This window comes from Zonotrichia leucophrys, chromosome 2, assembly GCF_028769735.1.
Source record: "Zonotrichia leucophrys gambelii isolate GWCS_2022_RI chromosome 2, RI_Zleu_2.0, whole genome shotgun sequence".
NCBI classification, from domain to species: Eukaryota; Metazoa; Chordata; class Aves; order Passeriformes; family Passerellidae; genus Zonotrichia; species Zonotrichia leucophrys.
This window is the reverse complement of record NC_088171.1, coordinates 87,068,323-87,082,192: the sequence shown is the minus strand read 5'-3', so window position 1 is coordinate 87,082,192 and position 13,870 is coordinate 87,068,323. Positions and strand designations below refer to the sequence as shown.

Here is a 13,870-nt window from a genome sequence, read left to right as displayed (position 1 = left end):
TAAAGAATAACTGAAAAACACCACAGAGTTGGACAAAATAGAATTACCACATAATAGACATGTTGAGATTTAGAGTAAGGAAAGTGGCAACTCTTAAAATTTAAAAATTACATTGTTAGCATCATGTGTCTGCCTCTGCTGCTAAAGTCTTTTCCTGGGCATTCCTTCCCTTGCTTAGGCAGGTATTGTGAAATAGATTGCAAAAGTTTCTCGATTGCAGTTTATTTCTGTGCTGAATTAGCTCTGAATCTGTGACTGTGATGTTGTCAGAAAGGAGTGTGGGGATAGAGCAAATGCTTAGGGACTAGGGGTGTCATTATGCAGTCCTTGAGCTGCAGTGCTGATTTTCAGCTTTCTTGACATTTTTTTTTCCAGTTCTTTTAAGCATGATGTGTATTAAACTGCATACCTTGTTTCCTGCATACTGAAATATCTTTTGGGTTTGTGTTTGTAAAAAGAAAGATGCTGCAAACAGCTGACTGACTCAGCAATTAGTAAATCAAATGAAATGGAATATTTCTAGGAAGAAACCTGAAGGTTTGCAGCATGATTTGGAAACTGTGGGCTGGATTGCTGCATTGCCAAAGGCTGCATTAAAACAGCAGTGCTTTTTTTAGAAGAGCTAATTCATTGGGTTATTGTCGCAGTTTCCTCATCCTTGTTTTGACAGTGTTAATGGCTCTTAGAATGCTGTTTCAACTACCTGAAAGTAGTTACTGTCTTTACAAAAAAAGGGACAAGAAAAAAATTGGGATCTGTATTACTAACTGAATCCATTGTTTTGGAAACTTGATAACGTAATGCTTCCTGTGTTCCTCCATGGTAAACAAAACTTCCTGAATTAGGGACCATTATCTCACCTGAAGCCAGAAAAAGTTTGCCTGCTTTATTTTCCTTAGAAAAATGGAATATTTTGTTGCTGCTGTTGTTTAAAATGATCTTGCTAGTCTTGCAAGTGAGAAATGATAGTCATTTGTCAGCTCAGCCAAATTTCAGATACTGTTGCAAGCAGCAGAGCTTTGCCTGGAGGCAGATGCATATATCCGAAACTAGAATTTCTGTGGGAGGGTTCGTATTTGTGCATGAAGACATATGCTCAGCCAAGCAGTTTGTTGGTTTGGGTATGTTTTCTCCTGTTGACACTGACAGACAGTCTTACTGAAAAGCTTTAAATCTGGCAGAAGGCAGAAAACCATTCCCTCTTCACTATTTATTTCCCTCACCACAAAATTTTGTTTTTAAATAGAACATTAATATTTTCAAAGGACTGAGTCCCTAGGCCAGACTTTTTTCTTTTTTTTTTTTTTCCTAGGGGAAGTTGTCAGTACCACTTCTGTGCCCTAGGGTAACTTTTTTTCTAAAGGTTTACTCTTGTGTACTGTAAACTTATCTGTTCCCTGAGTTAAAGTCCTCCTAATAAGCAATGTGTTATTTTGGACTTTGGAGTTATGATGTGCTTGTTCACCTCTTAAACAGCTGTCTCTAAGATTTCAATTACTTACTGGGGGCTAATATTGTAATGTGTGATGATTTAAGACTTAGTAAAAGCTTGTGGACAAGAATACAATTTTCTCATTTTCCTCTTTGATTAACAAGTGCTAATTACATAGTGCAAGAAACTACTTCCTGTTAGATTTGTGAGGGATTTTTTATAGTTTCATTTGGTTCCTAAGTTGGTAAATATATAAACAGCCTTTTTTAGCTTTGTGTACAGCCGCAAATGATCTAATTTAGAACTCCAGTATTTATATTTCTTTTGCAATGAAGCTATAGAGCTGAATAGACAGCGGCCGTCTCATGCCAGAGAGCTGCAAGAAATGATTTCTCAGTGTCCAAAGAGACATAATTAGTTGTGTGGAGCAGTGGTTTTACTTTGGGGATTTTCTACCACTTAGCACTTTGTTTATTATCTTTGTGAAAAAATATTAATATCATCGATGCCCTTTGTAAATGTTGAGAAGCATTGTGTAAATGTGACATTTGCTTTTGCAAATTTACTGGATGATTTATTTCAAGTACTGCCTCTTGTGAATGGCAAGTCTTAGGATCTTGCTCGGTTACCTCCCCCTCCCACTTTTCTCGCTCTTAAGTAATGTGCTATCATTCCTGCTATAATACTCTGTGTGTGTGAACTCAAAAAATCTAAGCCTTTGATTAGAAGTAGAACAATTCAGTTCTCTTTCTCTGCATATAGGATAGAGTTGCTGTAACTTTATTATCCTGCAGTTGTTAACACTTGAGAACTGATTTCTTGGCCCATGGAAGGCAGAGGTTGTAGTCCTTTAAGCACCATTAAGGCTGTATATTTGTATATATACCTGTACCTTTGGATCCCTCTGATCATCTCTGAGGTAATGGGAAGTATTTGTAGTTATTTCACTCTGTAGTTCCATTAGTAATTATCAGTGGAAATTAATAAAATGGGTATGGGAAAAACTCATATACATTTTTTTCCCCTAAACTGTTCTCCTGTGCCATCTACACCTGTAAGCTTTACTACTGTCTGGGTGTTTGCATCAGGTCCGAGAAAGGGAGGTTACAGATTATTTGTTTGAATATTAAATCTAGAATAAAGCAGGCAGCTCTCCTGAAGCCCTCTGCATGCTGTTGAAAAAGACATTGATCATAGGGCATGCAATTTTACAGAATGTAAAATTTATGAGGGCAGCTGTCATTGATTTCAATGTAGTTATGTATTTAGCTGTTTTGCATTCACTATTAAATAAGATGTTTTTACTCAGTAGGTCTGGAAACATTTGGTCTTTTCTCATGAGTTGGGGAAGACTAGAAAATGTTAAAGCCCCATCTTTCTCAGCTAAAGAGGCCCTTGTTAATGCATTTGCCAGGGTTAATATTATGTACACTTTTTCTAGCAAAGAGCAGTATTCTGAAAATGGAAACTGAGCTACATTTGTAAGAGCTAAGTGAAGAAATTCACGTTGTGTACATGGCTATGCACACAGATATGTGTAGCTGGGGTTATTGCTGGTTTGAGCCCTGGATGGGCTGGTGATCCTGCCTGGCTGCTGCTGCTGGCTCTGAGGCTGCTGCCATGCTGGTGTTTTTTGGGGAGATGACTTATCTGTTAGAGTGAGTGATAACCATCTGATGTCTCCTGAGCTTCAGGAGTAATTTGTGGTGACGAGTTGCGTGTGAGGTCCAAAGTCAGCGCTCTTTGCACAGGAAATGTCTTGTCTGCAGTGGCAGGGATGTGCATCTGCTTCTGGGCCCACCTGAGCTCTTCCCAGCAAGGGTGAGAGGACAAGACTGCATTTGAAATTGGATAGGAAAGTGGAATTTTTAGAGCAAAGTACAGCTCAGTCTTTGTTTTCATAGCCTATTACAATGGAAACATTACTGGGAAACTACGCTACCCACTCTTTATAAACAAACAAATGCAAACAAAACACTTTAGTTGACACAAACATTAAATTTTTTTTTGGCTTCTGGATTTCTGCATAGTGAATGTTTTGTCAGCTGAAGGGGCTGAGAGGTGTCTAATGCATTTTTCACTGTGGCTCACATCCTCCATACACACCAGTGCTGGTGGCTTTGCATACTTGTGGAACAATGAGGGTAGTGTTTCCTGGTGGCTGAAGAGAAGGTGCAGAGGGTGTCTGCCAGCTCGAAGCAGTCAACACACAACTCTTTGTTGATAGTCCCACTGGAGGCAAGCATGTCTGGATTGATGCTCTGTGCTCCTACTTAAAGCTGATGTAAGTTCATGCTATCAAAATAAACTGGTTTTGCTGATTGCCTTACTAATGTTTATGAATCATTATAGTTTAGAAAGATTTATATCATCTTTACAAACCTGCGGTGCTTCTCCTGATTTTTGCATAATTTGGGGTTTTGTCTTTTTGGAGAGCAGTTGGGAGGTTATGAAAGATAGCTTTTTCTGTATTATTTTATTTTGATTTTTTTGAGTGAATTGAACAATTCTGTGTAGGTAGTTTATATTATGAAAAAGCTATTTTTTACAGTCCAAAAGAATTTAGTAGTGATGCAGAATATGACAGTATACACTTCACTGCTGAGACCCATAGACTGTCCTGTATTTTTGTTTTTTTTCTGGTGCTTTCCAGCAATGTTGTGCTCTCAAGCAACATGAAATAGAGCTTTTCAGTAGTCTTGATTTGGTTGGGGTGTATTTTACAGTTGGGGGGTTATTTACAGTTGACTTCTAAAAATCATATTTACTTCACAATACCTCTGTGGGTTCAATCACTTTTGCTCCCTTTCACACACTGCTTGTGTTGGCTTGTGCTGCTTTGAGTCCCTGTCCCCATGGGCAGCAGGAGACCTGTGAGAAGAAGGTGCTGCTGCACTGTTTGCATGGCTGTGTGTGCCAGAATCATTGCTTGGGTGCTGAACAACTTGTTAGTGAAGGCCAAGAAAAGCAGTGTCATGCATTTTAGATGTCAGTCTGATCAAAGCCACTCTTACCTTGACAGTTTTCCCCTAAGTTTTGGCGGGGTAATATGATAGCCGTGTGTACTTAACAGCTGTTCAACATAATACCTGTCTTTATGGTTTTGCTGCTTCTGTTATAAATGATGCCTATGAATCTTTTTTTTTTTTTGAAACAAAGTGCATGCAGAAAAAAAATCTTTGAATTGTCTCCCTTAAGAAAGATTTACTCAAATGATTTTTTTGCCCTTGCTGTCTTTCTGTATCAGATAAAACCATGGAGACTTATGAAACAAAATTGTGGTTGTTTTGTTGTACTCTGGGTTTTTTATGTATTTTTGGTCACTTCAGGAATAACAGGAAGATGATGTGGTTTTCTCAGTGTTACAAATCTGTTTCCTTCAGAGTTTAATGCCACCCTAATAATGTAATGCTTTTCTGTTCAGTCTCTAGCACTGATTTTTCTGACCTTGTGTGGGATCATACCATTGTAATGAGTTTGTAGAAAAAAAAGTTGATGCAATGGAGTTGGCTCCATATTTTATGGCACATGCATGATTTTGAATGTGTGGGGAAGTGTTTTACTGAATACAAAAGAATTTGACTGCACAAACTAGAAAGGTAATGCATGGCTAAAAAAATCATATGGTCAATCTGTATTATTTAGGAAGAGGTGAAAGTGCTAAGTGGAGCTTAGGGATAGCTATTTCATTGGGCATAGATAGCCCTGCATGATTGTTGCTGTTTTAAACATTAAATGTATCAGAAGAAAGTTCTCTGCATAATAGGAGTGCAAATATTGAGACTATTCAGTTTAGCCACTTGCTTGAATATGAGTTATATTTTGCACTCTGCAAGCATTGTGGCTGTGAATCTGGTCAGCATTTTACCTAAAATTTGTTTAGGTTTAAATAAGTTTCAAATAAACCTTTCTTCATTTTTAAGTGATGTCCTGGTTTTTGGCTGTGATAGAATTAATTTTCTTCTTAGTAGCTGGTACAGAGTTGTGTTTTGGATTCAGTATGAGAAAATTATGTTGATAACACACTGATGTTTTAGTTGCTAAGTAGGACTTACTCCAAGGCCAGGAATTTTTAGTGCCTCATGCTCTTCATGGTGAGGGGGTGTGCAAAAAGCTGGGAGGGAGCACGGCTGGTTCAGCTGAGCCAAACTGGCCAAAGGGATGTTCCCTACCACAGAACATCCTGCCCTGTATGTGAGCAGGAGGTGGGGGGATGGGGAATTGGCCTGGGCTACAAATGCAGGTTGGGTGGGGAGTGGTTTTTTTAGTGGATGAGAAGCTCAAGATGACCCAGCAATGTGCACTCACAGCCCAGAAGGGTGAGCATGCCCTGGGCTGCGTCCAGACAGCGTGGGCAGCAGGGCAAGGGGTGGGGACTGTGCTCTGCTCTGTGAGAGCCCAGCTGCAGTGCAGTGCAGTGCCCAGCTCTGGGCCTCCAGCAAAGAAACCATGGGCACCTGCTGGAGCGTCCAGAGCAGGGACACCAAGATGGTCAGAGGGCTGGAGCACATCTCCTGTGCAGACAGACTGAGAGATTTCTGCCTGGAGGAGAGAGGGCTTCAGGGAGACCTTAGACCTTCCACTACCTAAAGCGGGCTAAAAGAGAGTTGAGGAGGGGATTTTTACAAGGACACATAATTATAGGACAATGGGTAACTGCTTTAAACTGAAAGAGGCTAGATACAGATTAGGTATAAAAAGAACTTTATTGTGAGGATGGTGAGGCATGAGAATAGGTTGCCCAGAGATGTTATGGATTCTCAGTCTCTGGAATTATTCACGGCCAGATTGGATGGGGCTTCAGCAACCTGTTCTGGTGGAAGTGTCCCTTCCTGTGCTGGGGGGCTGGAACTGGATGGTCTTTAAGTTTCCTTCCAATCCAGACCATGTTATGATTCTGTGAAGATCAGAAATGCATAATCAAGGCAATGTAATATCCTCTCTAACAGGAAGCTTGTGGACTGGAGAAAGCCACAAGCTTTCTGATACTGTGGTACTGTTACAGAGCAAACTAAGGAAATACGGCCTAGATAAAAAAAGCTATTTTAGGATATGTGTAAACTCATTAGGTTAACAGTAGCCAGAGGTTTTTCAGTAGTTCTCTTTAGTAGTAAGGAAAGCATATTGTATGGGATTTTGTAAAATTGTTTCAGTTAACTGTTCTTGTTCATACTGGCTAATTAGTGTATGGTTATGAAATCTAAAGATGTGTTTGGGAATAAATGCAGTTACACAAAGATAGGATGGCAATTCAGAAAAATCTTAAATATTGGAAAGATGGCCTGGGAGAAGAGGATTTGATTTAGAAGAATAAGTTGAATGCTATATATTTAGGTCAAAATAAAATATGGAGAACATCTGTTAAGTTTCTCCTGCCACTCCATTCCTCACCATGGATTATAAAATGAAAGCTGACACTGAGGTATGGTTGACAAAGAACAAGTGTGTGTATGTATTGACATGACTAATTGGTGGTATAATCTGGAGGATGTGGAGTTGAACCTTTTGCTTTGTTCTATATTATGAAATTCAAGTACTGTATCTGTTTTGGCCAGTGTACTTCAACAAAGATGTAGGCACACTTAATTTGTCTCAGGAGTGTAATGACTGATGATTTAGAAAAGGTGCTGCGTGCAGAAGGCATGATTGAATTGGCATTTTTGTAACCCAAAGAAAAGATCAAGGGAAATAATAAACTTTTAAGTTTGTGGAAGCTCACTACAAATAAGTGAACATCTGCCCTTGGTAGCTGTGCCTTGCTTACTAATGGCAACATGGACCATTCCCTGTGTGTCTTCCTCTTACTGTTTGGCTTCTGGTTTTGTGTTTTGTAGGGACTACTTCAGGGGCTGGACAGCACTGAGCAAAGAATCTTAGGATCCTTTGAAAAAAATATATAAATTAGCAAAATCACTAAAGTAAGGCTCTTCATCCAACCAGGCAGGTGTAGAGAGAGATACTTCAGTTTAAACTTTAGAGCAGGTAGAAGAAAATTAGCTCCCAGACTTGCCAGCCACTTGGCCAGGAGCAGACCTGTTTCCTCATCAGTAAAAATGGATCATGTTCTCCACCCACCTCTGTAAGACACCTGTGTTTTAGTGAAGAAAAGTGCTACACAAAAGGCTAATTTAACATAAGCAACATTCTTTTTTTTTTTGTGTGTGGGTGTATTGCATGCTACGCTGCAGCGTGTAGAGCCTAGTCAGATATATCATGGGAATCTGTTTAACCTCTTGAAGGCAACAGCTAATTGGCTTTGATAAAGGAGGCTGGGTCTCTTCAGAATGATGTCACAATCTATTATATTAACATGTTCAGAAAATAAACAAACATTATTTATGTTAGGTTTCCTGCTGGATGTATCTTGGATCATTTTTTTCTGGCCCTTGAAACTTCCCTGTTTTTTTCAGATTTGGTACAAATTGGTATCATTTCAAGGAGCTCTTTAGCCAGTTCTATTAATATTCAGACTTTAAGCCAAGACATTTTCCCCTTCTACTTTGGTATGCAAAAAAAAAAAAAAAGAGAGAAACTACCAAGTATTACACTAATTTTATCTTCTTCAGTATTGGGGTAATAATTAATAATTAAGTGGTTGACAAACACCTTTTCTATCACTGCCAATCTTAACCTTCTTTACACTTTCTCCATACTGTTGTGTTACCATAGTATCAGCAATTTTTTTTCTCCCTCCTTTGTACAAAGTTTTTCACCTGGATAGATACCTAGAGGTAACAGTTTAAACATGGAGAGCAAGAAACTTGACTAGCTCAATAGGTTCAGATATAATATGGCAAATTCAAGATACAAGCTTGAATAATGTATGGTAAATGTTACCCAAGTGTAGACAAACTTCAATTGCATTAAAAATTGAACAAATCTCTCTTGAATGTTAAGACATATTCTTTAGTTTTCAGCTGTTTAGAATTATCTTCAGACATTGCTGTGTTAACTGGGCAAAGGCATAGATTTGAAGGAATTCATTCAGTATTGCTAAAGTTTTAATGGAAAAGACTTGGAAAGGCTCAGGCATCATTTTTCAGGTGTCACTTTTTTTTTCTAGAAGTGAAAAAACGTTGCTTCTTAAGTGTCAAGTCTGTGTTACTGTAATAACGCCTTTTTTTCTCAAAAGCTGTCATTATAAATGCTAATGTTTAACTTGTGGGCGAGAGATGAAAGAATGTAAAAACCCCTACATCTATAAAATAGAATTTGTATATGAAGATTCAGTCCAAAAGAGTGATCATCTGGGGAGCTGCTCATGTGAATGTGTGCTGTTTTTGAGGAGGCTGTTTTCTTGCCTTATTGAGAACAATTCATAGTTTGTTGTGCTAAGTATTCATGATTGGATAGAGAACGACATATATAGAACTCAAAAATAGATAACAGCTTATTTGGGAGGACAGGCAGTCCTCCCACTTAAATCATATCATCTGGAAGGCTAAAAAATGTTGATGACTTGTTCCACCTCTCCACTCTTCCCTGCATATGTTGTTTTCCTCACAAGCACAGTTCACTGCCTCTTTTTAGATACAGTCTTTGACTCCTTCTCCCTTGCATGGGATTTTAGATTTTGAAATCTTAAATGGGAAACTTTCTTCCCCTTGCACCTCAAGCTCTGCCAGAACTGAGCTAGGAACTTATGTGAATTTCTGTTTTTCCTCTAGGACAGCCTTAAGACCTTTCTGGTGGAATACCTCTTTTGCTTCTACGTTCACGTTGGAATGGCCTAGGCCAGTCTGTTGCTGTACGGTTCCTGCTACAGGTGCTCTGCAGCAATGGGTCAGGATTTTGCCACCAGTGCTGCTGGACCATCCAGATGGCTGTAAACCTGCAGAGGAGGTGAGTACAAAATGTGTTCCAGGAATTTTTGGTGCTTTGGTCAGGTCTGTCTGCTTTGGGTGTGTTTCAGAGCAAAGGGACCACTTAGCCTGCATGTGTGCTTTGTCACTGGATTGCACTGGGATTGTGTGGCAGGGTTTTGCTAGTGACTTACTTAGAGGCACCTTCTCTGGGAAGCTGCTAGAAACTTCCCCTGTGTCCAGTGGAACCAATGGCAGTTATCTTCCAGAGGGACCTACCCCTGGCCAAGGCTGAGCCCATCACTGACAGAGGTGGAGTCTCTGGGGTACTGCATAATAAACCCGTGCTGGAGCAGTGTTCCTGAAGGACTGCACCTATGGAAGCAGTTCATGGAGAACTGCAGGCTCATGGGAAGGACTCAGGTTGGAGAAGTTTGTCAAGGGCTGCTTCCTGTGGGAGCAGGGGAGAAGTGTGAGTAATCCTCCCTCTGTGGAGGAAGGAGAGGCAGAGCCAGGATGTGATGAACTGATTTTAACCCTCATTCCCTGTTCCCCTGTGCTGCTAGGGGGAGGAGAAGGTTAAGAAGACTGGGAGAGAAGTTGAGCCTGGGAAGCTGGGAGGGGCATGAGGAAAGTTTTTTAAAGATTTGGTTTTATTTCTTATCCTAGTCTGATTTGATTGGTAATAAACTGAACTGATTTCCCCATCTGGAATCTGTTTGGCCTGTGATAGTGAGAGATTTCTCCCTGCCCTTATCTTCACTCACAAACCCTGTGTTATATTTTCTTTCCCTTGTTCAGCTGAGGAGGGATGGGACAGTGACTTTGGTGGGCACCTGGAATCTAGCCAGGGTCAATAGTCTGCATGCATATTCCATATTTTGCTGTTCCTTCTGTATCCTGTTGGACCAGTTCAGTTGTCTGCAGCTATTAAACAAGTTTCCTTAAGAATCCCTTTAGATGCTAGTGCAGACCTAATTAAACTGTTCCTGTGGTTTTCTCTGAGTATTGGGAAGCACAGTGTCCAAGTGGATAAAGGACCTCATTATTAGTTTTTCTAAATTCACCTTTACCCTCTCAGAATATCTTGAAAAGAGTTATTTAGTCCAGTGAACTGAAATTCAGATCCACTTTCCATCCAGATGACCTAAGAAATCCTGAGTTTTATTTTCTGTGTTTCTACAACAAACACAGTCCCCTTAAAGCATCCTTGTCAGACAAGAGATGATTTATTAAACCACCACTGTGTAGTCATTGGCTGTGCAGTGAGGTGTTTAACAACTGAGCACTCCTGAAGCCTCCTCTCTGTGTGCCTCTCCTACGCTTTTTTAAAGCTTGATTGAAGCAAGATGGAAAGCCAAAGTTTAGTGGGATGGACAGGCAAAGATGTGCTGTGACAGGTCCACTTCCTTTGGCAGAAAAGTTGAACCAGTGCAGTTGTATTTAGTGTGTTAAATGGTGTCCTGCGCTTGGAGTCATTGGTATTGACATTTCATGCTAATTTTTCATCCTGATTTTTTTCTTTCCTGAAACCTATTAGTAGTTTTCATAGATTAGTTTTTACAGATTGAGTTCTGAAGGACTCTTTGGGTCCAATTCTGGGGTTCAGGTTCAGCATTGTAAAATGGGAAAATGTGTTTCATGTTTGAGTGGGTCCTTTTCCAGTCAACTTCAAAAGATCTAACATGTAGTCTTAAATTCAGTCCTTCAGAATATATATATATATGTATGAGTATAACTGGAACAAGTATCAGTTTAGAGGAGAGGAAAAAGTATATCCAAAATTACTACCTAATAGTCTTTAATAGTAGAGGCTGATAAGAAAAAAAATCTAGGGTAAAAAACAGTAGAGCGATTTTTTACTTCTGGGTTTACTTCTTTTGGCCACTCAAGTGGTATCTTCACTATTTTTTTTCATGATGGCCCAATCACCTCTTCTGTGGTTGCTGACTAATGTTGAGTTTAGTGAGAACACAGATTTAAGTAGAAATAACTTCTTTTGGAGAGAATACCCGATTGGTCTGAGTCTGCACTGAGAGACTAATGTGGCTGAATAAACACAATTGTTCCTGGTTCTTTTTCAGCTGTGTCAGTTCTCTGATTAAGTTTCTTTGTTGCTGTGTAGATTTTTGCTGGCAGAGCAGAAGGCTAGTGTGTTGGAGTAGCAGCTACTTACACAGTAATAGTGTGCTGATAAATCTTTAACCATGGGCTGGCTTCTAAGGCATCTCTACTATCTCTCCTTGTAAAAATTCTAGAGCTTTCAGAGAAGGTGAAAATATTTCAGGAAAGGTATTGAAGAGTAATTTCAATTGTCTTGGAGCACAGAATTTTAGAAGATGTTTTAAAAAATATCTGATCTCCTATTTAATTTAAATTGTAGGAGGGATTTTATTTCTCAAATTCTATGAATTTCCAAAACAGCTCCATCACATTTCTTTCTTTAATATTGTCTGACAGATTGACCTTTTTTTTGGTGACCTGTTTGTCTCTTGGCTTCTAGTCGGGAATTAATTTTGAATTGTAAAACAGCTCAAGTTGCTACAAGTTTTATACCTTCAAAAATCATTTGATGTCAAATTAAATACACTAACTGTTTTTTCATGAAGTGCCTGACAGTTTCTGGGGAAAAAAAAAAAGCAAAGTAATAAGCACCAAAGTATTGAAGAAATTTAAGTACTTCACTGAAGTCTGATGCATACCTGCCTTCCTGAATGTTCTGCTGATTTTTTTCCCTATGCAACTATGCAGAAAATTGTTATCATCACACTTATAGGTAACTGGGGAAACAAGTGAACTCTTCCACAAAATAATCTTTCTGCCTTAAATTGCATATCCCACTCTTCAGACTTCTCTGGGCTGCTGTACAGCGCAACAAATAAAAAATTCTAAATTTTATTTGCTCCTTTACCGTACTGATGTATTCTTCATATCATGAGATGACTATTTTATTTAAATTTGTCAAACTAGGATGAAAATGTACAAGCTAGGCTAGATGAAAAACATGTTTTGGAATCACTAGCTTTAAGAGTATAGTCTTGAATTTTAATGTCTGAGAGAATCTGCCTTTTTTTTTTTATATTTAAGAAAGAAAAAGAAATATTCAATAAATAAAATGCAGCAACATTTGAAAAGCATTTCTTACAGAATAATGAAACTTTAGCATTTTCTTTTGAAAATGACCTTGTTTAAATAATTTCCATGGCCTAAGTGAAAACTATTTTTTTAAAGTTTTATTGATTTTTACTTTTTTAGTGTTTTCTCCCATAAATGAACTCAAAGCATGATCAGTTTGTTCTTTTTTTAAAAAAAAAGTGCAGATTTTTGAAGCTGTTAACAAAATAAGATTTTTATTTCTGTGGAATTCAGTTTATCTTTTCCATAGTGCTGCTTTTGACCAAATGTAACCTTGAATGTAAAGTTTATTTTTATTTTTCAATTAAGTTGAAAGCTGGGAAGAGGTGTGTGCATGATCAATTAAAATCTCTGTGATTTAGCCCATATTTATCCACTTCTACAATTACAAATACAGATTTATGGGATGGGTGGATACTGTGTGCCCCTGACTTTTTGAATCATATGTGCTGAATTATATTTCTGAGGTAGGTGGGTTCTTCTGTCACTTTCTCCTCCTCTTCTTTTAGAGTGTTGAGTCCAGCAGTAGCAGATCATTTTCCATCCTGTCTCTACATTACTTGTTATCTTGATTTTTTGTTAGCAAACTAGGAGATGCAGTGTAAGAGCAATGGGGTAGGAGGAGGCATCTGCTTGCAGGGACCTGAATTGGTCATGGCTGCTCCCTGCCAGAGTTAGGGATACTTTGCTTGCTTGAACAGCAAAGGGAAAGAGGCACTGAAAAGGAAAGGGAGGGTAGAACTCTGTGGTGAGAATGTCTCAGTGTGAAACCAGCCCCTGTGCAAGGCTTTGCTCAAAATGGGCAGTACTGATACCTCTGTGAATTCTCTTGTGATGTCAGCATATGAACCTCTGAAGCTCACCTGAAGTCTGAATTCAAGAGTTTAGGCTCAGTTCCTGTGGAGATACCAGTACCAGTGCTTAAGACCAAGATTACACATGGACAAAGATCCAGGACTTCAGTCCTGAAGAAGAGCCACTGCCATAACAGTCTGCTTGAAAGCTATTCTAGCAACTTCTCCCTATCAGTTTCTTCTTGTCTTGTCCAGTCCTGAAAGTGTTCTCAAGTTCTAAAGGATTTCCTGAACTCTGCATTTATTACTCTGCCTTTTTAGCTTTTTATCTGAGAGTTCTTTTGTTCTTATTTTTCTCTTCAGTATAGAACCCAAAATTTGGATATTGCCTATTTTAGAAATAAACTTTACATGGAAAAATTGATGAGTCTCATGGTTGAAGAAAATCTCATAGTTATTTTTTTTATACCATGTGTACATTTGCATGGATTAACAATTAAAACAAAGGACATAAAAGTGCGGTATTTCTCAAATTTTTGTTGTCAGTGATCTCTGAAAAGACAGAATTAAGCAAAACTGCCTCTAAAACAAGTGAGTCTAAGAGGGAGAGGGAAGAATGGATGTGAAGAATCTATTGTTTAGTGCAGTGCTGTGTGTTAATTAAGCACAGAACAGTTGTTAGCAGCAGAAGCTACCTGCTGAGCACA

The 13,870-nt window shown here is 38.8% G+C and overlaps 1 protein-coding gene across 1 annotated transcript in view; it reads left to right on the top strand.

Moving 5' to 3' along the window:
- The window catches only part of GALNT1 (polypeptide N-acetylgalactosaminyltransferase 1), an 86,706-nt gene that overhangs the window by 15,641 nt on the left and 57,195 nt on the right, over positions 1-13,870 (top strand). The window contains exon 2 of the mRNA XM_064705598.1: positions 9,105-9,274. The gene's annotated coding sequence lies outside the window, so the exon portion shown is untranslated. The remainder of the gene's footprint in view (positions 1-9,104; positions 9,275-13,870) is intronic.